The sequence below is a fragment of the Chiroxiphia lanceolata genome, chromosome Z, assembly GCF_009829145.1.
Source record: "Chiroxiphia lanceolata isolate bChiLan1 chromosome Z, bChiLan1.pri, whole genome shotgun sequence".
Classification (NCBI taxonomy): Eukaryota; Metazoa; Chordata; class Aves; order Passeriformes; family Pipridae; genus Chiroxiphia; species Chiroxiphia lanceolata.
The window spans coordinates 19913111-19938280 of NC_045671.1; the positions used below are offsets into that span (position 1 = coordinate 19913111).

General features: G+C 43.1%; 1 long non-coding RNA gene across 2 annotated transcripts in view; it reads left to right on the plus strand.

Annotated features, from left to right (window-relative positions):
- The window catches only part of LOC116780883, a 55688-nt gene extending 31903 nt beyond the window's left edge, over positions 1-23785 (plus strand). Inside the window, exons 2-3 of one of the 2 annotated variants that reach the window (XR_004354692.1) lie at positions 2226-2509; positions 20137-23785. This is a non-coding gene — a long non-coding RNA (uncharacterized LOC116780883). The remainder of the gene's footprint in view (positions 1-2225; positions 2510-20136) is intronic. The other variant, XR_004354693.1, reaches the window with a different exon arrangement.
- The last annotated feature ends 1385 nt before the right edge of the window (positions 23786-25170 follow it).

Sequence of the window (25170 nt, forward strand, 5' to 3'; positions counted from 1 at the left end):
CTGTCCCTGGGGAGAACGGACCAGATCTCCAACTTCTAGAGCAGAGAGGAATAAATGGCACGAAACTGATTTGCACCATGAAACATGCTGTGATGAAGGCCTGGTCCATCAGATCCGAAGCGGCCCCTTGCCACTTGATCTAGACAAAATCACAAGTATTTCAAATGCAGAGGTTCATACTTAGCTCTCAGCCACCTGGGTTTAAGTAAGATCATTACACTAACCAATTATTTTTCTCTTTTAATTCCACTCTGTCTGCACGAAACAGATAATAAAATAGGGGCAGAAGGAGCTGCAAGATGAGATAAGATAGAGGTTTGAACGTTTTTCGAACTAACCCAATTGCTTTATGTCATTTGAGAAGACAACATGCTTTTTCTTCTCATTACTAATAAAACCAAGGCCTCAGAAACACCCAGAATGGGAAGGTGTGCTCAGTCCCTGTCCTTTTGCAATTGCCTGGGAGCAGCAGGGCCACCTAGATCTGTTAGTGGGGAACCAGAGCAGCTATACTCATAAACAGACATATCTCTTTCCCGTGTCCAGCCACAGTGTAACGTACTGACTGTCCTTCCTGACCACAAAGAAGCAATACACCCTCTAGCAACCAGATCAGAAAGGGTCTATCTAGCAGACTAAAGTTTGCCATTCGGAGCTGCAAATCACTTTTTCATGCTTGCAAGGGGTTGTTGCTTGGGTACATTTCCTCCTGGCATGCTGCTGAGTGCTCTGACAGTGCAGCCCCAGATGACAAATGACCCAGGTGGGTGCAGAAGGAAGCATTCATGTTGTTTCTTTGCACTGTTTCACCCTACACTATGTCATACTACACAGACTGAGCACAGCTCCCTTACACGGGCAAATCAGCAGCACCTCAGAATTAAGTTAATATTTTCAAGCTGTGGAAGTAATTAATCTTCCCTCATTTCAGACACTGGCACTGAAATCACTGCATGTCCAGCACCCACTGCCCTTCACTATGTTGGCAGCAGTGGTGCTTAGTGGCACAACACATTGGACATACACACCCATGAACAAGACCTGATCATACCTGCTTGGGTCTACATTACCACAAAAAAGCTCACACAGGCTAGATGGCAATGAGACGCCAGACAAAATATTTGCATAAAGCACAAGCAAAATCTCTGACTTATTTCCAGGTGAAGGGGTTAAAGTCAAGAAACTAGACATGTGTAACATATACATGCATATGCATGTGCCTACCCACTTGCACACCCACATGCCTGTTATCTCACTCTTCTGACTGTTGCAACATCCCAGTCAAGTAGTGCCTTCTCCCAAGCTTTCTCTTTCTATCTCGTATTTACTCTGCAATTTATCTCCACATATATCTTCAACATTTTTTGCGCTTCTTCCTAAGTGTTGCCGTGGGATTTAGATGCTGAAAAAAATCTCCAGAGCAGTTAATTAGGGGTGAGATAAGAAAGGGTTTATTTTGCCAAGGCTAAGATGTTACAAGACATGAGCCCGCCATGCCTGAGAGGTTACATTTTATAATACCATCCATCCAATCCCAGATGTGTCCACCCTGTGGCCTTTACTCTGGTCTGCCCCGGGTCCACCCCCTTAAAATGGGTCTGGGGTGTATTTCGAGACCCCCCATTCATCCCATCTTCACCATCATCAGAGCACAGAGGGTACATAGTTACCTAATTCTTGACTGTATTCTGTGGTTTAGGCCTTGATATGCTGTTCTGCCAACAATCTAGGCCTTGCCTTGACAAGAGACTAAACATTTCTGCTGTATTCAGAAGTAGGATTGATATGGGTAGCACAGAATGGGGTAAGAGGGTTAAGGAATGTGTAAACAAGGGTGCTAGAGGGAAAAGGGTAAGGGACAAGGGACAAAGGAGGGAGGGTTTCTGCTTTCAAAACTTACTTATAAAACTTACAAGGCTTACCAATATTAGAAAAATAAAAAACCATTAGGGGCTTAAAGCATCATAAGTAAAGACAGTAGAGTAAAATCCCCTGTTCCCTGGGAGGGGAATTTACTCCTTGCCAAACCATCAGTCCCAGGGAGTAGCAAGAACATTCCCTTTCACAGGCTTTCATATGCCAAAGTATTCTGGGTTCATCACTGGATTTAGTCTGCAAGAAATGCAATAGGCTGGACACAGAGTAGGTGGGAGTTTAATCTTTTACAGTAATGGCTTACATGGAAAGAAGTCCTTTGTTACCAGCTAAAATTTTCTTGTTCACAGCTGGTCCAGAAGAATTTTAGCATCCCGAATTTGGTGCCTTGAGGAGGAGGGGTCCCAGCCGACTGGAAGCTGGTGAAATGTTGTCCTGACTTTCAAGAAGGACAAGAAGGAGGACCGCCGAAACTACAGGCCTATTAGTCTCACTTCAGTGCCTGGTAAGGTTGCAGAGGAGATTATTTTGTAAAGTAAAACACCTGAAATACAACACAATCATTGGCCACAACCAGCACGGCCGCATCAGAGGAAAGTCCTGCTTATCAAACCTGATTTCCTTCTATGACAAGGTAACCTACCTGGTTGATCAGGGGAAGCCAGTTGATGTAATCTTTCTGGATTTCAGTAAAGATTTTGATACTGCCTCTCACAGGATCCTTCTGGATAAAATGTTCAGCTCACAGTTGGATAAACACACCATGTGGTGGGTGAGCAGTTGACTCATGAGTTGAGCACAGAGGGTAATAGTGAACAGAGTGACATCAGACTGGTGACCTGTCACAAGTGGGGTTCCACAGGGCTCCATCTTGGGCCCTGTGCTCTTCAACATCTTCATAAATGACTTGGACACAGGACTGGAAGGGATACTAAGCAAGTTTGCAGATGTTGCAAGACTGGGAGAAGCTGTTGACTTCCTCAAAGGCAGGGAAGCCCTGCAGAGGGACCTCAATAAATTAGAGGACTGGGCAATCATCAACCATACAAAGCTGAACAAGGGCAAGTGCTGGATTCTGCATGTGGGATAGGGCAACCCTGGATGTACTTAGAGACTGAGGAATGAGATGCTGGAAAGTAGTGCTGAAAGGGACCTGGGGGTCCTGCTCGATGTCAGCAGTGCCCTGGCAGCCAGGAGGGCCAACCGTGTCCTGGGGGGCATCAGGCAAATCATCACCAGCCAGTCGAGGGAGGGGATTTTCCTGCTCTGCTCTGCACTAGTGCAGCCTCACCTTGAATATTGTGTGCAGTTTTGGGCACCACATCACAGGAAAGATATTAAACTGTTAGAGAGCATCCAAAGGAGAGCAACGAAGATGGTGAAGGGCCTTGAGGAGAAGCCGTATGAGAAGCTGCTGAGTTCACTTGGTCTGTTCAGCCTGGACATGAGGAGACTGAGGGGAGACCTCATTGCATTCTACAACATCCTTGTGAGGGGAAGAGAGTAGATAGACAGTGATCTCTTCTCTGTGGTAACCAGTGACAGGACCCAAGGGAATGGCCTGACGCTGTGTCAGGGGAGGTTTAGTTTGGATATTAGGAAAAGGCTCTTCATCCACCCAGAGGTTGGTTGGGCACTAAAAGAGGCTCCCCAGGGAAGTGGTTACAGGACCAAGGTGACAGAATTCATGAAACATTTGGATGATACTCTCAGGCACATGATGTGACTCTTGGGGATGGTCCTGTGCATGGCTAAGAATTGGACTTGATGATCCTTGTGGGTCCCATGCAACTCAGCATATTCTGTGATTCTGTAAGAGTAGTTTAGATGTTTCTGACTGCAGGTGTCTAACTGCAGCAGAGCAATTGCACAGTGAAAACCACATGCAGTGACACCAGCATGGACAGGGCTTTCAGGACACCAGGACTAGCAGCTGCCTCAGACAGCTAAGCCACATGAAGATGGAAACTAATGCAAACGTTTGCCAGCTGTGCTGACCACCTGTATGGCTGATGGTCAGGAAGCCAAGGCCACTAGGAGCACAGAACAGTTCTCCATCACCTTCATAGGCACCTGAATTTCATCATAGACTGAATGGAACACATAAAAAGGGTAGTGAGGAAATCTACATGTGGGAGCTGCAGGTATATCTACACAGGGAGCTGCTGCAATCCATTTAGCCTGTCTTCTGCTAGACCCACCACTTCAGAATAGCAAGGTCAATGAGTGCAGTGGTAAAATTATTAAGCATTTGGGTTTTGTTTTTTTCTTAAGAGTCTGGGTAGGCTGTACCCAGGTAGGCTTCAAAGGTGAGAGAAGACCACCAGAGGGAGGCATGAACAAAAGAGGAGCCTGAATGGCTCCAACCTGCCTAATCCTACAGCATACAAGGAGGTGTCTGTAGGCACAGCAAGGCCAGGAGGAGAGTCTAGTGCTGCTCTTCATCTTTTCCCCACTCACTACAGTGGATGTAAGAAAGGGTACTCCAACTGATAGAAATAGTTTCCACGATAATGTGATGGGTCCTGCTGGGAAAAGATTTTATTCCCTAAGCACAAAGAAATTAAGTAGATTTGTGGCTGAGAGTGCCTTTTTTTTGCCTGCCTTTGAAGTGTTATTTATTTTGGAAGCAATGTCCCGTTTTGTCACAGGCAGAATTTTTTTAAAACAATAATGGAAGAAATAGGTCCAGGTCCTCACATATTGTTTACTCCAAATCCCCTCAAGTTGCCACTATCCTGCCCCACATCCTGCCACTATCCTACCACACATCCTGCCCCACATTTTGTGTCCCACATATTTCAGAAAGATTTTGAGAGGCACTACATAACCCTGTATGAGCTCTCTCAGAAACCTGATCCCTTACCTGAGCATTTCAAATGGCAGCAAAGCACTCCTGAATATTCAGCATAAATCAGCTCCCCAGATGCATTAGCTGTAGTGTGCAGCCTGAGTGATGCCAATCCTAACCCAAAATCTTTGTGCTATTTTGGGCCACTGGAACTTGGGCTTCTGCATGGTGTCTGTGCTTTAGTCTGCAAGGGTATTAAAATGGCTTGTTATTGACAGACCCTGATTTTCCAAATACTGGTGGCAACCACTCACCTTGCAGGAGAGGGGTTGGCAGTCACATTCAGAAACATTTGAGAAAGGTAGAAAACAATATCGTATGACGCTAATGGTCAGACCGTCTTGGGTATTGCCAGTCAAATTCCCTACAGTTGCCAGTATTCCATTTGGAGATTTTTATTTGAAAGAATGCCCTGCTTTGCTATAATCTCTCCCGAAGTGGGATTTCACTGTGTTCTGTCTGTTCAGCAGACTGGCTTATCTCAACTGGTCTGATTATCAGACAGTGCAGTTGACAATAATAACAAGATAGCAGTTAACCCAATACCTTGAGGCAGTTACAAGTGATGGGCTTCTCCTGGACAGGGAAGGCTTTTGACAAGTTGTCCTTGTTCCATTAAGAGCTGCAGCTCCTTTTTTGAAGCCTGAATGGTCTGTCGAGAGGGTGGGATTCATAACACATACTAAGTCATTAAAAGGGCAAAGATTCCTTTTCAAGCGAAAAAAACAACCCCTGATACTAACAGTGACATTTTTTCCTCCCTCTTATTTTACTTTTTTTTTCCAGCAGAGCATATAGCGCACTGCACAGATGAAATGGAGCAAAACTTCACAGAAAGGATAAACAGAAGGATCTTTAACTCCCGGAATGGGCTGCTCCTTTGGAGGTGCAATGTCAAATTCATGCTGCAGTCGTTGTTCAGCTTGTAAAGATCAAAATTAATGCCTTGGTAAGACACTTTCGGGAATATTATGGAGAGTGATTAATTGGCAATCTTCTTTAACTATCATTACGTCCTGCACACACCCTCCCAAAACTTGATCATCTACATTTCTTCCTTTTATTTTTATTTTTTAAGATTGCTATCACTACATTATTTTGACTCCAGCTTTTGACCAGAGAAAGAGCACAGTCATCATCCCATATTCAGACAGATCTACCAGTTATGCAGTAATGTATCAACGTGAGCAGAGCAGAGAAGACTAGAGTCAGGATGTGCTGTGCCATTGAAGTAGCTATCTATGCAAGACAAAAGCAAGCTTCACAGGCTTGCATTTCTTTCTTGTGCTCTCATTAGAACATGTGGTAGCAATAATGCTCACAACATGAGGAGCATTGTGGCTGCTTGCTACTTAAAAATAAGAAGGGTGTGGGGGTGTATGTACTTCTTTCCTTAGGGAAAGTCAAAGGTAAGCGCACAAGGGCAGGCTTAGTCTAAAGTGGATAACTCAGACCAATTCACAATGGCTTTTTGCTTAGAAAACTACCTCAAAAGCTTTACATATATGACCAAAACCTTTAGTGCACCACCGCTCTGACACTGCTTGATAGTTTCAAAGGAGTAAAAGAAGGCTTTGGTGGCCTATCCAGGAGAGATCTGTACCTTGATTGGAAGAGCTGAGCACTACAGTAGTAGAGAAGGTTCTGGAACAAAGGACTTAAGCACATGATGGTACCACAAAAAGGTAGATTTCCAGGTATTTGGTAGGATGTAAATAGAGCCAGAGAATCACAGAATTGTTTAGGTTGAAAAAGACCTTTGAGATCATCAAACCGTTAACTCAGCACTGTCAAGTCCACTACTTGACCAAGATTATAAGTGCCACATCTACACATCTTTTAAAAAGCTCTAGGGATGTGAGTCAGACACTTCCCTGAGCAGCCTGGTTTTCCAATTAGACCCTCTTCTGACGTAACTTGAGGCCATTTCCTCTTGTCTCATCACTTGTTACCTAGGAGAAGAGAGAGACCCTCCACCTGGCTACAACCTCCTTTCAGATAGTTGTAGAGGTTGATAAGGTCTTCCCTGAGCCTCCTTTTCTCCAGATTAAACCCCCACAGCTCCTTCAGCCACTCTTCATCAGACTTGTACTCCAGACCCTTCTCTGGACACGTCTCAGCACCTCAATGTCTTTTTTGTGGTGAGAGGCCCAAAACTGAATGCAGGACACAAGGTGTGGCCTCATCAGTGCCAACTACAGTGGGACAGTCACTGCCCTGGTCCTGCCAGCCACACTATTGCTGATACAAGCCAGGATTCCACTGCCTCCTTGGTCAACTGGGATTCTTCGGGAAAACACCTAGAGAAAACACGTTCTCTAATTTTTAATGGGTGAATGACATTTGGTTTGCAGCTAATGCTTGTGTGTATCTTGAATACTTTCCAGAAGAATGCAGATTTGAATATCCCCACAGAGTCTCACTAACTCTTCCTGTTGTAGACGCCAAGCGGACCCCTTACTGGCTACCTGAAGGAGACCTAGGCCATGTCTACATAGCTTTGTTTGCCCTACAAATCGCTACCTTGCTCTCTGTGGCTTGGAGGACACCTATAGCTGCATCTTCACAAAACCCTTCTGTGCCAACGAGGTGGTGTTTAGCAGAGGGCACGTGCAACCTCATAATCTTTAGTGGGGCTGGAAGCTTGCCGGGCCACACTACATCCATGTGCATAGCAGGCTCATCAGGCTTTGGAGTAAAATCATCAGCACAAATATTACATTACTTCCCTAGGGATATGACACTTTCTCTACAAGTAACAACAGAAAATAGGCTCTTCTTTCAGTCAGTATTAACTTTAAATTTAGCCTTTTGTTTTGCACATCAATAAAAAGCCACAGGGCCACATATTCAATTTACTCAGATCCATTCTTTCCCACTGATATCAATGGAAATGTATGGGTATAAATCAGCTTTACAGGACTGGCTAATAATCTCACTATGTTTAGACTAAAAGTTTTCATGCTGTTAATATTTCAGTCTCAGAAAGGACTTTGGTAACTATTACTAGAGGTTTTCATGATTTATCTAGTTATAATGTTTTAGGATGTAAAATTAAAAAGCAACTTTTCAATAATCTGAACAAAATATTCATTATCCTATTGATATATCTATTTAATACAATGTGTTGTTCTGTCCTCAGTCCAGCCAGGACATCTGTTTTCTTGGCTTTACGGTACTTAGCACAATGAATCGTTTGCCTCCAGTCATCTGCTGTCCTGACGTGTTATACTGCCTAACTCTTAGGAAAATTCCACCCAGTCTCCCCCAGATAATCCAGCCGTGCTACACTCCTTGCTCCCACAGCAACGGCAGTGGGATCTGTCTACCTCTTTCTTTGTCAGCACAAAACCTCCAAGATCTGTAGTTTATGAAGTCTCCCCTCTTGCCTGCACAAATTGCTCCACCCCAGATGCAGGCAGCCTGTTTTGAAACGACCTCACAGGGCTCTTCTAGTCCCTATACCTACGTTGGTATTAAAAAAGGAAAATAATGAATAAATAAACACAATTAATAAATAAACACAATTAATAAATTGGGCCATTCTCTGGTCCCCACAGCACAGCTCACAAATGCCCATCTCCACAAAACAGAGATGTCCAGTTTGAGCCCACTTTTGGGAATAGCCTAGACTACCCCCTGCAGCATGTCCAGGAACTGCGCTCACTGTAGATGGGACACACAGGCATTTAAGGGGGGGGGAGCCTTTGTCTTCCTAGGTTTTCTAGTCCATGAAGAGTAGCATCTGATGGGATGTAGCCACTGCACATCATGGCAGTCCCTGCTGCCTGTAGACAGGGTGGCTGGCTGAGGGTGCTGTCTGCAAGGCAGACAGCCTGGACCAGGACAAGGTGGGAGAGCCTGACTAAAACACAACTGCATGCATGGCTTGCTTTCTGTTGCATATTAACTCCCATAAAAGATGTCTCTGTTTAAATTATCCAAAGCTCTTCAACTGAGTTTCAGTGCGTGATGAGGTCTGGAGAATGCCTATTTGCAGGCTTCGTGGAGGGACGAGGGGGAACTGTGACTTCAGGTGCTGGGAGCAGCAGTGCTACAGAGCCAAAGAAGGAAAATCCTTCCAGCATGGGGACTGCCTTGTTTCCCTGTGGGGCTTCCCAGGAGTTTTCTCTACATGCATAAAGCACAGGCAGGTGAAGTAGAAAGCAAAGGTAACCCAGAGAAGCCTGGGCCAAGAGCAGTGGGGATGGCACAGGGGTTTGCAGTTATTCAGGTACAGTCTCTACCAGCCCAGGCTCTACCTGGAGGAAAGCCTACCTTTCCCTTCACATCTTCCCACATGGTTTTGGGAAAAGGCCAGGAAACCCCCAGCTGAGGGACACCTACCCAGTTCTCTACTATTAATGAGGGAGGGAGACAAGAGAACCTAGTAAAAGCTAAGTTTGGAGCCCAAAGCCAGTTACATGCAAACCTATCGCTGCAATATAATTGTCTTGCTAGGTCTCCCTGCCCCAAATTTTCAGCCCAAGCTACCTCAACTATAACACTACCATCCTTTGGTTTTCAAGTCATCTTAGAAAAATATCAGAGCAGGAGATACACATTTCAGAGGCAATGCCCTCCCAGGAGGGGACCACTGTGTCCCCTGAACTGGGACTTGTCAAGAGGAGCCCTTCCCAAAACAGCTGTAGAAGCTCCATGAACTCCTCTCCCGCTGACCTCAGAGGCAATAATTTAGGCTTTCTGTAGCAGAGGCTTCTAGTGATCTTAACTATAAGCTCCTGGGGAGTACCCAGCTGTATGTTAGGCTATCACAGGGCAAGATGCTATTTATAATCTAAAATATTAAGTACTAGTGAAGAACAAGAGTAAATGTTACAGGACTGCTTATGCGGCCTTCTCTTATCACCTGGTCTTGGGCAAATTTGGCAAAATCAGCCTTTGGTTCTCCATCATGTATCCAAGGACAAGAAAGTAAAGAAGGAATCTCTGAAACAATAGCTCTTTGACAGGGCTGCTGCTTCTTTCTGTTTGTATTTTCTTCCTTGCATGTGCCAGGAACTTAAAACTCTGGTTTATAAGACAGAAAATACCAAATAGTTGATGACAAAGGAGAACAATAAGTCTAGCAGCTCTGAGGCTTTTCTCAAGACGTTTGGAGAGTTTAATTCATTAAGTGATAAAAATAGATATCTCAATATCTAGAGCTTATGAAAGCATGTAGTATCACCAATCAGAAACTGGAGTGGAAAACAAATTCAACTTTTTCACAGTCTCACTCGAAACCAGCCTGAACTTCAGGCAAAAGTTCTCTTCTGCTTTAGAAAAGCCAGTTCTGCCATTGCTCAAAATCAAACTGGTGCATTTTGCATAATATATGCTTTAAACAATTAAGTAGCAATAGCTTATCTACGGTCAGTTACCCAGAGACCACTCCAATTTGATCTGTTGATTACGGAATGAAAATGTTTCTTTGAGGGGTGAGATGAGAAAGAGCAGTCTGCATCTCTTGGGACAAATTCTGCTGTTTTCAATCTGTGCAGCCAAAGGATTGGAATATCTGCTGAAGAGACATATGACAATTTTAAAACTGCCCTAGATCTCCTGATAGCCATTGCCTATTGGGAAAGTGTCTTTGGCTCTGAGGCAGTTGCATAAATACTGTGCACTCCATGAGAATGTACTCATTTATTGAATAGACAAATAAACATCTTATAAAACCTGTGTAAGTAGTCAGAGGAAAAAAAAAAAAAAAAGAGATATTTTTGCCTTTGGGCAGACCAGCCCTTACACATGTACCTCTGGTTTGACATTTGGGGATTTTTTTTGTCATTTCCCAGATATCCTTGCATAGTTAAACCATGATGGGACTTTCTGCATTCATCTCTGGCAAGGCATTCATTTGTCCCTTTTCCCAATTAAAGTTCACAGAAAACACATGTAGTTCTTGCTTTCAAAAGCACTAATAATTCCTTGTTTGGTCATTTCCCTTTCCTCAAGTAAAGTGTGCTCAGTGCTCAGTCACTGCCTCACCCAAGGCTGTGGACATCAGGGAGATAATCTAATGAACTGTTTCCCATTTAAACTAGAATTTTTAGACAGTGCCCAGTTTTTCAAACACTATATTTCTACAGTGTTTTATGTAGGAGCAAAGACTTGGAAAAACCCTTCTGTACTGAGGAATATTCTCCACCAGAGACAATGGTACTATACAAGCTCTTTCATAAGGAGAATTTTCCCTCTCTATTCCTGCTGACAGGCTATTCCAGACCAGCGTAAATTGGAAGCTTGAGATTAAGGGGTATAAGAGAAGGGAAAAAATATTGTAGCGTAGTATTGCTACTGCTTAAAGCAACCCAGCCAACTTCCGTCACCAATTTAATTCTCCCAGCTCAGTAGGATATTCCAAAGTGATTAGCCCAAATGCTTAACCTCAATTCTGGGTGCTGCAGATTGCTTCTAAGAGGAAGCAAAATTGATGTTTTAGTCAAGACTTTGTCTAGTACTGTCTGATTTTCTCTTTTAGGAAACATTGACAAATGTCCTACTTCCCCCAGAGCTGTGGGGCACTTCCTTGCTCATCTCTCTATGCCTTTTGCTAGCCAAAACTGCTCAAAAACTTTACTGTCCCTTGGCCTTTTCCTTCATCTGATAGTCCCTTGATTCTGTGGATAGTAATTTTCAGATCAATTGTCATTTAACTTGAGGGGAATTACACTCTTCTCTCATTTCATCCTTAGATATGGTATCTACCATCCTCAGTGGAGTATATAATTGCTCACATATGTAAGAAATACTAAAGGAGTCACCCCTTTTTCAGCATAAGTACATTAAATCTCCTAAACTCCAAGTATCCACACCTCTCTGTGTCACCCCTCAGTTGAAATATTTCGCCATAAATAGTACCAGACCCTGGGATCTTTTCCCACTGTTTACCCAGATATTAAATGGCAAAAGAATTTGCCCTTTGTCCTTGAGGTCAGTGATTTGCTTCCATGTATCCCTTTTTTGGGATCTTATCAAAACATTGCTGAGAAGCTGAGCAAACAGTGGTTCTTTTGATTGTCCCTCCTAGCAAACCCCATCAGCTTTCAAAGTGCTGGTTTGGTTGCATGTATTTGGTTGCACAGATCACGATGTGAGGTAGGTTTTGGTAATTTCTCTGTAGATACACTATCTCAGTCTGCAGGGTCGCCTGCCATACCCCACTGCCTCAGTTTGCCCTCTCCTCAGAAGAAAGCCAAGCACCTATCTTCATATACCAGAACATAGCCCAAGAGGGTGCTGTCAGAAGAAAAGGGTTTAAAAATAATTTACAGTTGTTCTCAGGTCCTGTTACAAAGTAGGACAAGTTAATATGAGAATTTATGTCTTACTTTTAGCCTATCATCTCTTTCATTTTAGGGTTGCCGAATGAGTAGTAATGTCTCTCCCAGTGGAAGCCTCCAGAGGAGATCTGGAAGATCTACCATCCAATGCATTTTCCAAGTAGCTCTGTGACACATCAGCTTGTAACAGTTATCTGATCTCACGTAAAAGAGCTCTAAAAGATGTATTTCCATATTGTCTTCTTCAGTTTACCATGATACAGCTCCCTTTTGTTTTTCTGCTACACTTTTTAAATGGTCATCTTGTCAAGGGCAACACAGTCCCTCTTACTCCTTAGAGACTTAAGTAATTTGTAGCTATTATTTATCCTAATATCTCTAGCTCTCTAAAATTCGTATAATTTAACCTTCCAATTTCTTCTTCATGTCTAATGTGGCAACGTCTGCATCATTCCAAGGTAATTGTTGTGCTGGGATATGTGTTTGTTTGTACACATGAAGGAGATTTAGGGGGAAAATGGAGGTTCAAAACTTAATAAAACTTCAGGTTGCTGCTTGATCATGCGAATTTTGCCCAGACTATGCAAGGCAGCTGTGGAGACTCTGGAGCCCCCAGTGCAGAAAAGACATGGACCTGTTCGAGTGAGTCCAGAGAAGGGCCATAAAAATAATCAGACAACTGGATGAGAAATTTGGGGCTGTTTAGCCTGGAGAAGAGAAGGCTCCAGAAAAATCTCATAGCACCTTCCAGTACCTGAAGGAAGCCTATAAGGAGGCTGGAGAGGGACTTTTTAGACAGGACAAGGTGGAATGGCTTCAAACTGAAAAAAGAGTTAGTTCAGGTGAGATATTAGGAAGAAATTCTTGACTGTGAGGGTGGTGAGGCACTGTAACAGGTTGCCCAGACATGATGTGGATTCCCCATCTTTGGAAGTGTTCAAAGTCAGGTTGTATGGGGCTTTTGAGCAGTCTGGTCTAGCAGGTGTCCCTGTCCACAACAGGGGGGCTGGAGCTAGATGATCTTTAAGGGCCCTTCCAAACCATTCTCTGATTCTATGAGAAGAAAGCCATATACAGCCATATACAATGAAAGATGATGTCAGTATATCTCTCTGGTTTTCACTTGAGAAGTCGAGGTCCAGTTTGAGGAGGATGATGAGAAAGGCTGAGCTCTGGAGAAGAGGAGACATAAAAGGTAGGTGACTGGTGTGCCTACATATTGCATGTTCTCATCCTCCCCATAGGAGAGAAAAGCAAATCAGAGAGGTACCTATTTGAGTATGTGATTCTCACATTCCCAGCATAGAGTGAGATGCTACTGGAGTACCAGACATAGGATGAGGGGGCTGGTGCAGAGACAGAAGCCTTGTATAAATTAGGGCAATTCAAAACCCACAAATCATCGTGACAACCAAAGGAATTAACCCTGATTATTAATGGAGACTAGAAACCAAATGTCAAAGCCAAGGACATACAGCCACATTAAGTGCTGGAGATTTTCCAGCTGATTTTAAAAGCAAAGAAAATATGATGCAATCCCAGGCCTCCAGATGGAGAATGGGGTTAATCCACTAGAAAAAGCGTACATAAGTATCCAAACTCAGGAAAAGGAGAAATCAGATTTTTTCTATCCAATCAGAATAGAGAATAAAAGTACAGAATTAAAATCTGAAGCCTCATTAGGCCTATTTCGGGTATATTGTATATGGAGCAATTTCGTTGCTGGCTTCCATCAACTTTAATACTCTAATCATTTAGTGAAATGGAGAGTCTATTAGAGTATCCTGTTATAAGGTGGCAGCTGCAGCACTAACTGCTACTGATCCTGTCCACCGGTGCTGAGGTCATATGCTACTTGAGATTTCTGTTTCTGGCAGTGTTCCTGTGCTTCTGCCTCCTCTTCCCATGGCCTCCTTGCTGCACGCAAGTTGCCATGCAAGGCAATGTTTCTGCAGCACGAGAAACAGACTGCTGTCCACAGGAAGAGTTTGAAAATGGACATAGGGGCCTTTAGACCAACAGCAGCTGTTATCTGAGCTTGCAAAACAGCTTGAGAGAGAAATCAAGATCAAATTAAAGATGTTTTATTTTTCATTAAAATCATAAGCAGGCAAGTGGGCTGATTCCTTGATAGCTCACATGTGCACACCCTCACATGCACTCTCTGACAGATGTGCACAAACAGAATTTCATGTGTGGTATAATTGAATGTCTCTACCAGTGAGCTGGGAGTGCAAATTAATCTGCCGTGATGGCAAAACTACAATTACATTAGGAACAAAACCTAATAGAGAAAAGAAATAAGGCTATTGTCATAAACGGGTGGCCTGTGCTATTACTTGAATAGAAGACCACCAAAACAAGAGCAAGTTGCTCCAGAAAATCATTTTAGTGATTTAGTATATAGTATTTTTCCAAGTTAATACTGCAATCCTACTCCAGCAGATGATTAGGAGGAGCTATGCTGTTAGAGCCTCTGTAGAAAAAAGTGCTCCTTAAAAGGTCCCACCTTATGCAAGAGAAAGAGCCATTAATCAAAGTGTCCAGAAGAAAATCCGTATCTTGACTGTTATATGCCGAAAATGCTTAGGGTTTTCTGCAGTTTGTCATTTTTATTTTCTTTCCTGAATTACTGGGTGCTGTTGCTGTGCTCTGTTCAGTACTTTCCCAGATTTCATCACACAAATGGCTGCGTTCAATAGTGAAAGGAAGCACCTTAAAGCACCTTCCAAATACTCGTGAGTGACTTACTCAGATATTCCAAGTGTTACTTTCATTCCACAAGACTGTGGGCACTTATGTTAACTTAGAAAAGCTACTTTTCCAACCTTTGTCAAGTTTATGCAAAATGCTATTGGAATTCAATCTGCATTCATTTTCTTACAAAGTTTTACCTCCTAACCCAGCAAAGCACTTCAAACAGGTTATGATTGCAGTGATTTTAACCCACAAGTAAAATTAAGGCTGTATTTCATTAATTGGCTACATCAACATTTTATTTGTCTGAGCTCTAACTAAGCATGTGTCACAGAATTTTAAATGACTCTGTTAGTCTGTCTAAGTAAAGGCTGAAAACTGCATTTGTCCCATTTATTCATTAGAGACTTGCAAAAAATCCCAGCCTGAGCACGATCAGTGCATGATTTGCCTGTAGCAATGCCAGAATTTTGTTCTAGTGTTCAAGTTCCAGTGTGCCTGGGTCTTCCCTTTTGATTTGTAATGCTGCTCATGTAATCACTTGCCATGCAGAGGTTGAAAACCAAGGTTGTTGGGCACCCTCATGCAGATTCCTGTTTGTTAGATGCTGTTACCCATTGAAATAGTATATTGCCTGTGAAAATAGTGTTTAAACAAACTTATCTTTTTTGACCTGCATCATTATCTCAGGCTCTCTTTATTGTCACTTAGAGGGGTAAAAAGGAACCCTGGGATATTCTGCAAGAGCTGGTGCTGGCAGCAAGAAGTTTGTACTAACTGTAAGGTTTTAAAATAGTTCCCATTGCATGAGCCTGGGAAAGTGTTTTAGGAGGGAACAGTGTTTTAGGAGGGAACAGTGTTTTATCCTTCTTCCAAGGCTCTTCACCCCCTATTCAGCACAGATGCATTCACCTCTGTCTGCAGTGTCAGTGATGTTTGATTTAATTTTCTTCCCTACAAGGGTTCGAACAGGCCTTCCCATGCTTTCTCTCCTGCTGCACCTAATCTTATCAGGATCACCCCACAAATGGAATGGCAGAAAGGTTTGTTTTGGAAAGGACATTAAAGACCATCTAGTTCCAACGCCTGTCATGAGCAGGAAACCTTCCGCTGCTCAAAGTTCCATCTAGACTCTCTTTGAACATTTCCAGGGATGGGGCAATATACCACCATATATTATAATATATATATGTATAGATGTATATTAAAGCTCATTTATTTTCTTTTAAACCTTCACTGAAGCTTTCCTTTGAGGTGCTAAAAAAAGAAACTGAGCTCTTCAGCCCCATTCTGCAGATCTTGCAGCTACACAGACTGGCTGTGCCACTTCGTCACTCCCATCGGGTCCTGCTGGTGTCTCTAGTTGTATTCTTCTGTGGGTCTGCTGTAACTGCGGCTTCTTTTGCAATTGGATAGTGTGTGGAGCATTGTAATCCTGTTCAGTGGCTGTGTTTGGGTGCTCGCATAGCATCCGTGCCTCTGATAGGGAAGGCAGGGCTGTCCTTGCTCCAAGCTGGCCAGCACTTGTGCCCTGGGAGAGTGTCCTCAGCCTACAAGGAGAGGAGGCTGAGGAGAAAGGGCGCAGAGCCCTCACACTCTGATGAGGAGGTCTTGCTTCCAAATTAAACCATAATCTGTATTCCTGGTGACATGCCACCTTGGTTTATGGCCAGAGTATCACTAACACAGGCCTTCAAAAAGCCAAGCCCAGGCAATACTGGCCCCAGTTGCAAGAACATGAGTTGCTTGGATGGTTTCCAGACACCCACTGCGAGTGCAGTGGCTGAAAGGAATGCCAGGCCAGTCATGCTGGCCGACAGCAGCGTCCTGCACCTGCGCCCAGTGGACTTCCTGCAAATCCGGTACCATCAGCACCTCGTCCCCGTTGCTGCTGGAGCCTGGAGGAGCCACAGGGAGGGTTGTTTCCTGCTACACTGCACTGGGGAAACAGTATTGCTTCCCACCCCTGCAGAAAATGGTCATTCTCCAGCTTGGAAAGCTGCCATGTCCTCAACCTCCTTTCCATTCAGTGTGTCTCCACAGCACAGGGGGACATGGAGTTTACAGGTAGAGCTGGCCCAAACCACAGGTGCTGTTGCCTTAGGGCAGGACACGGGGGTTGGTTGCTCTGTATCGGCATCCATGGCCCAGGACACGGTGGCATAGTGTTGATGGTGCCCCTAGACCTTTAATATAGCTGGGAAAAACTACAAGAGGGGGCTTCTTACTGCTCTGATCACCCCTCCTTTGTGCTAGAAATTGCTCAGCTGGGACTACCTAGGTGGTATGCATTCATCAAGGCTGCTTTATGTCAGACCAAGCAGAGGTCAAGCTTCTCAGAAGATCAAATAAAAACACGGTTTATCTTCCCTTGTTTCTCTTAGCTTTCTGAATATTCTGAGTTGGAATCCCCTGCCCACTGCAACTACCCCGTTTTAAAATTTTGGAATTGCTAACACTTTTATTTTCTAAAGAAGAGGACTGCTACAAGCCTAAATGTCATCTGCAGCATAGCCTGACTTTTGCATAAAATACAGTCAAAAACTGAAAACCAACTGGAATTGGTACAACAACCAGCATAGACATGGACACTTGGTTCTTGCTGACTGAAGTAATTGATCCCCTGCACAAATCAGCAGAATGATTGCCATAGAGAATTTCATTGTCAGAATACCAAATGGGACTGTGGAGAGCCAGGGGGCTGTGGGGCAGGACAGGAAGAGGCAGGGGTCTCAACCCCTTGTGCATGGCCCAGTTTCACCCATGCAAGGGTGGAAAACAGAGCTGGAAAACTGAGTGCCTGGTGGGGCACATCAGTTTTGGACACCTGATTTACATGGTGTGGCAGGACTATTCGGGCAAAAGTTTCTCCAGTACTCAAAGGAGTCTTTCTCGAAATTTAACTTACCTCCTCCCTCATTACACTAATAATTAAATGCTTGTTAGGGGGTTACTGAGGGCAGGGACACAGTAACCACAGTAATCACTCCCTAATTTCTGATTCCATACTGGGACCATTTTACTGCCATTTTCACAGCTCCTTTTTTTGCTGTTTTATTATTATTTTTATTGTTATTAATATTGTTGTTGTTAGCTGTGGTTTTTTGGTTTGTGTTTTTTTTTTAAATTGCTGTGCAGTTAAAGTAAATTTAATGGAGACAGGTTGTCCAGTAAGAAAGCTTTGTCCTGTATGTAGTCTGTCAGGCAAATGTTTTGCTCCACTGGTTGAATGAAGAGTTGCAGCAGTCAGGAGACACAGACCTCTTTGATGTCAAGGTGCAGGGAGCATCTCTACTCAAGTGGCAAATTAGGATCAAAACAGCAAAAACAGCAAAGCAAATTTCCAAACATGACATGCAGCTAATTCCCTTGTACTAATAGTTTCTTGTTAAGCCATCAAGCACAATAAATTAAATTCACGTGAAATTTAACTGGGGAGCAATGGGTAATTGGGAAGACAGTGAAAAAGACTTCTTGCTGTTTTCAGAGGGCAGCACTGCCCACATTTTCCTTTTTGACAGAGATAAAGAAAGGATTTCCTAAAGAAAAAAATATAACCCCCTGAAAACTGGATAAGCTCAACATTGGTGCTCACATCCTGAGAGGTGGCTGGAAAGAGCTGCTTTGTGGAAGGGCTCTTCAGCTTTGGCTGGTTATCTGCTCCTCCTGGCGACTGAAAGGTGTCACATTTTGTACAAAGGCAAAGCTTGTGTTATCCCAGAACTCGAAGCACTTCCGAGTCTTATTTACTGTCAGAGAGAGGTTAAACAAACTAAACCCCAAGGAAAGCCTGGCAATCTGTGCAGAGGCAGCAGTAGTGTGTCTTTCAAAAGAAATCCCATACCAACCATGCCATTTCATCCCTGCTCATGCTACTAAAAACCATCCAGCCTCACTCCCATGAGTTCACAGGTGATGCTCTTGTGTGCAGCTGTTTACACTAGTCACCACAGACCTGACTCTCTGACATGAAAAAGTAATTACATATGAATTTTCATTGATATTCGTGCCTTCAAAGTTAGACATCCCATGGGAATCTTTTCCTTCTCCATCCCCAAATTGTTTCTCAGTGAGTTTCAAACTACAGCCCCATCAGCAACCGTCATTGAAGGTGAATTTTGCAAGGAAGGGTGAGGTCTTTATTTTAAAGAAATTTAAAAACACTTGTATGTGAGCACCTGCCCAATCTGTTTGTGTTTGTTGGTGAAACTAGCCTAATGTTTCATACCAAAATTCCCTGACTCTCTGGCATGCTGGTTTATGTTTTACCCATTTTAATAGGTATTTATGATAGGACATGTGCTTTGCTTAGGTGTGGAATAGCATAATATCTGTCACATGATATTGCAGTACAAACTTCATACACTGAGCTGGCTGATATATGACCTTTAGATATGATGCTATAAATTCAAGTGCTCCTTCTGCATCAGTGACAAAAAAAGAAAAAAAAAGCATGACATAGTACAACAGTACAAGTGCTAAAGACTGCACTCCAGAGGTAAACCATCTTTGCAATGAGAGAGGAATATGGCTATAAAAGCAGCTTGCAATATTTTTAGTCATATAGTCTTGTTCAATGTATGTAAAAGACTCATTTTGTTACAAGGAGAGAGAGTCCCATTAGACTTGAACACTTCAAAGGGTTTCCACCAGGAAGCACAGTTCCCTGGGAATGTAATTTGAGCTATCAGCTCTGTGAGGGACACATTGTGGAATGCAGGATCTAAGTTAAATCCATGTTTGTACATGCCACTACGGCAACCATAAGTCACATCATCACCCTCAAGGTATTGAGTACAAGTTCAGACCCTTAATGCATTCACACTGCCATCTTGACATCAGCACCCACACTTCAACTAAAAAAAAGATAGATAAAATGTTGGACCGAAAGTATGTTCTTCTCATGCTCATAACTTAGCACAGAGACTTTCCATCCAAAGATCTTTCATCAAAGAGCACTGTCATCTCCCCTAAAAAAAAAATTATGTAGGAAAATCCAAATCCATCCAAACTTCACTAAACCTCAGGATTAGGAGTTTGATTACTGTGGAAGTTACAAACCTCAGAAGCACGCTAGGATCTAATGGGAACAACTAGAGTTAGTCAGCTAAAGACATTCTGCCAGGGCCTTAGCAAACCGTTATGTGCCCTAATGCACGGAGAGTAGGTTAGAGAATCAAAAGGGGTGTATTATAGTCTCAGAAGCTGGAGTTGGTTATAAGTTTATTAGCATAACAAAAAGGAATGTGGCAAGGCAAGACAGCTGCCAAGGGGAGTGCTGGTAATTGCAATCTCAGGAAGAGCAAATAGAGCTCCTGCAGGGTCTGGCGATGAGTGAGCACAGAGAAAGCCAGCAAGGGCTTCCAAGGGCTTTGGGGAAAGTGGAAAACTCTTATCCTTTCTGGTTTGATCCATCTTTTGCAGAAGGACAAAAGACCTCACTCATCATTGACCAGAGGCTGGCAGATCCAAATGAAGGACCATCTGTTTGGCCAGGGAGAAAAGGGTAAAGGAGCTGTCTAAATCTTTGTCTAGGAGCCACCAGTGGAGCAGCCCATCCATGGATCTGTCAAAGAGCATTTTCCTATCCCAGTTGGCTCACAACAGAGTGCTCCTCCTGGCCCAGCAGTTACGTGCTTCCATGCCCCCTTGCAACCGGGGAGACCCTCTGAGCCAAGCGACTGCAGGATGGTGAGGGAGAGATGAGCTCTTGGAAGAACAGCACATTTATTCAGTTGATTAATTTTTAACAGGGAAAAAGAGCAAGCATGGGGGAAATTGTTCAGCTGGGAAGAGAGGAGAAAGTTGTGAGAACGGAACCAGAAAGGAAGGTGAAGAGCAGGAGAGCAGGGGAGAAGGCCTCTCTCACAACCCATACTCCTGAGGTGCTCTTTGGGCTGATTAGTAGTGATTTGCACTCCCAACAAATGTTTTCATTTATTTCAGGACAAAGAAAATGGTTTGGTCCACCAAACATATTTTTCATTCAAAATGGGAAAAGCTACTCCTGAAGGCCTGTTTTCCTTTTTTTTAATAAAGAATAAAAACCTCATACTTTCAAAAATCCTCTTTTCCCTACTCAGGATTAGTTATTTGAATAGAAGGATTTGCTGAACGTGACCTGAATTTATCTAGTGTTTTATCCTACCTATAGCAGAATATTTCTGGAGAGTTTATGACTGAAGGGTAGAAACAACATCCTTGTTTAGCTTCTCTTTAGACTTGTGCAGAATATGGATACATGATCCATCTTGCACAACAGCACAGGTCCAAGTCCCATTCCTCCTGCCAAAGCAGGCAGTCATTGTGAGCTCTCAGTAGCTGAGGAAGACAGAAGTGATTTGCAGCACCTCTGTGCAGGTCTGCACTCTGTCCAGGGCCCTCACTCCTTGCGGGCACCTCCCAGAGGCGCAGTATTCATGAAGGGTGCCTGTGAAATTCTGCCCATGCAGAAGCTAAAATAGTCTTGTGTTAAATAGTATGCTTATAGATAGTGGCATATATTTGTCTGGATGTCTGTAACAGGAATAGTGGAAAAACGAGAGAAGGCAGCAAGCCTTCTTGATGTAACTGAAAGATGAGGGAGAAGTTTAGAGGTCAAGAGCTGCTTGAAAAGTTGTGATCAAAAAGGGTATCTCATGCTGTTTCTTTCCAAATGAGCAGAGGGTGGCAGGATTGTGGTAAACAGCCTTTGGCTGACCATCTGGGTCATGCTGGAATAATGACATGATAGGATTCAATGTCTCATGATGTTATTTATTGGGCTAAACATGCCAAATAGTGCAGAGGCTTACACACTCAGGTCAGTGTGTTGTTATTGCTGCATTTCCCACTTAAACAACTCCTTGTGCTTCTAAAGTTACCTGGCCCTGCCACATGACCTCCAAGGGAGCAAGCCAAGATTTTTAACAATATCTATTACCTCTGTTTCACAGGTCAGTGCTCTTTATAAACCGCTAGTGTTATCCTGAAAATCTATTGTGAAAGACAGCGTAGAAAACATTGGTGCAAAACTAACAAGAAGCACATTGCTTCTGTTTAGGAGGGACTACCCTTGTGATGTAGGTACAAAAAAATTTCCCTGTTTCAAAACACACATTTTATCTATGCAGGATCATAGTCCCATAATTCTCTTCAGCACTTCAATGGCACTGACATAGAAAATGGTTTGTTCGCTCACAGACCGAGAAGGACTGGGAGGCTAACTTTACCGTTCCAGGAAATACTTTGCCAGTGCTAACTTGTGAACTGTTAGCAGCCAAATACTCTTAATATTTATTCAAGTCAAAGAACTACTATCCACCAGTTCCTGGTTATATTTCTTCTCCTATTCCTCTTTAAATTATGAGTTTCCACTGGCCAAGTTGCTTTCATGTTTATTTTCTTTAACATAGCAAGCCTGCAGCTGACAATAACTTTTTGGGTTGTCTGGCCATGAACTTCACATTAGAAAACTTCAAACTGCGTTTCCCCCATCTCTTAGAGCAGAACTATTCTTATGCAGACCTCTACCAGTACTTACAATGCTGCAATGATAGTAAAAACAAACAAACAAACAAACAAAAAGAAAAAAAAAAAAAACACAAAAAAACTAAAACCAAACCAAACAAAAAAGAGTACCACTATAAATACTTTTATTGCCGGTATAGATTATTTACTGCCCACTTAGTTAATCCCTATAAAATAACACAGCTGAATGCCTTTAAGTTGCATGCATACAGATTACTAATTAAATACACAGTTAAATGGCTTGACCTGGCACAATTCTGACCATTAAAATCATTAAAGAAATAGAGCTGTTGCAGTTGCCTCAAGGCAAAGTCTCCCAGTGAATAATTTGGGTATTGCAGCAGTTTGGGGCAGTTTGGGACAGACAGGGTAGTCCCAAGCTGGAGGGACTGGTTTGGGAACCAGCTCCTTGAGAACTGATCGCCTGACCCCATCTCTCAGCCCATGACTCCAGTTCATCTCTCTGTGCCATGGAGCCAAGGGTAGCAGGACATAGGGGACACTGGGACTGGGGCAAAAGTTAAAAGAAATCAACCAGAAGTACAAATTCATATTTTCATAAAGGTTTAGCTGAATTCAAGCCTTTTGTTATAAGGCTGTGTGCAATTGCAGTAGAAGTTCAGCCAGCACTACAAACGCACGTCCTTCTGTTCCTGTCCCCTGTCCCTCAGTGGTCCCACGGGGAGCTCAGGGTTAAGGGGCTGGGGCATCACAGCTGGCCACAGAATGTCTTAGCAGCACTTCCTGGGCTGAAACTTCAGTCTAGCTTGGAGTATTTGAATAACTACACTTTGGTGACAAGAATGAGAATTTCATCAAAGCAGGAGCTTCCTTGAACGGATATTGGCCTGTGCTTTCACAAGAAAGCTTCCTCTGCAGTTTCCATCCTGAAGAACCTGCCACCCACCCTCATGTTCACTGTTGCTATGTTCATGTGCACTAGGCTGGAGTAAGCATTTTCCTGTCCCTAAGTGCAGTTTAGCCTCAGAAATTACTATAATTCTACTTACTTAAACAGACCTAATTTTTCAATAGAAGTACTATTTCAACAGAAGCAATTAAAAAGTTCTGCTGTCATGACAAGGCACCTGCTTCTATCAAAACTTCATTTAGCTTATCATTCTGTTTGACTTTCTGGAGTAATTTTAGAACAGACAGGGTTTTTTGTTCTACTAAGAATGCTTCCCTTTGAGAAATAACAGTTTGTAAAACTGACCCACCATGAAATTTGTGATTTTTTTCTCAGAGGACAGAAAGGTGAAGCTCTCTCATTTTCATCCATTAATTACCAGGGGAAAGAAGTATGACATATGTAAAGATCTTCATGAAGTTATAAAAGAGAGAGCAAACTATGACATGTCTGCAAAGGTGATAATGACATTAGTAGAACCCAACCTAAGTATCTTAACAAAACTATTGTAGATGTATCCTAATATAAAGCATGGGTACACAGGGGGAAACAAAGGCAAATGGAAGTCTTCTTTATGTTTACTGAACTCATCATTAACTGTTGTTTGTATTTCATGTGAAATTCACCCTTTTTACAAACAACCACACTAATAAATGAAGCACTGTCTCATTGGCTTCAGAGTTTCTTGCTTAGTTTCTTTTTAAATAGAAAACAAAGGTATATATGAATACATATTTTTCCTAAACATATTCATATTTATTCACCTGTCTAGAGGGTTAAGGTGGTGATGCTGTGGGTGGATATGCTGACCACCAACACCCATCCCATGTCTCATCTGCTGAGGAAGACACACAGTGTGAACGTACCCCTGGTACTGCTCCATTGCAAGTAATAGCACTGACTCGTTCTCATGGGGATTTGGCACGTGCAACCTCTGAATATACTTCACAAATCAGAACTTCCATAAATGTCAATACTTGGTAAACTTACCTGCTAAACCAATGCCAGGAAGCATTTTCTTCTGCTTTCCCATCGCAGCATAAGCCACCTGTTTCTCTTTGGTGGCAGGGTATTTACTGCAGCCACTCCAACAGCTGGACCTAGCTTGGCCATGTAGGCAAGAAACAAGAGAAGCCTTCTGAAATGCCTAGTAGTGCCGTGTCAGGTGGGGACATCTGCAGCTTCTCTGCACATGAGCAGGGCAACACCAGCTGCAGAGTCACCTGAGGCTGAAAGCATTGTCTGCTGCCAACCCCAAGCAGCATCTGAAGGGAGTTGACATCCAGTATAAAGTATGTGGTGCCTTTATACTTTTATGAGTCTACCGCCTTCTTACAAGCATCATTCCTTTCAACAGAGAACTGTGTCCTTGATGTTCTCAGTATTACCCAGCCGAAACATCTATTCCTGCCAGCTTTTACTGCTGCTCTGAAAGCTGCAGAGTTTTTTTCCGAATGTGTTTCATCTTTTTTTGGAAGTATAAGAAGAGATATTCCAGAGAAAATATTTACTTCTGAAACATACTGGAGACACACGAATAGCAGAAAAGCTGAGGATCATGAGGAAAAACATGGCTTTCACGAACCTCACTTGAGGCCACAGACTCACCTGAAGGCAATAGGTCAGAGCTGACACTAATCTTCTTCCAACTCACATTGATCTTCTCCCAACAGACTGACTGATCCTCAGTTAATGAACAGGGATTAAGGGCTCCATGAGAGCCTTACACTAGGCTCAAGAAGGCCCCGGAGCAGAGCTGGGAAAGTCTGCAGTGTCTTCAGGTAGAATCTTTCCTCTGCAGCTTCCCAAACAAGATAAAGCCATTACTGACTGACCAGGGAATAGAAACAATATCTCATTAGCTATATAGCCAACCATAACTGTATATCATATCACAATAGCATGACCCACCGAAGACCAGAGGCACTTGTGTGCAAAACCTTTTGATTCACTGCTTGTTATCCAAACTTCCTTTCATGAGAATGGTTGAAAACATGTCAAAAACTAAATCATATTCATGGGGACATTCACAAGGTGTT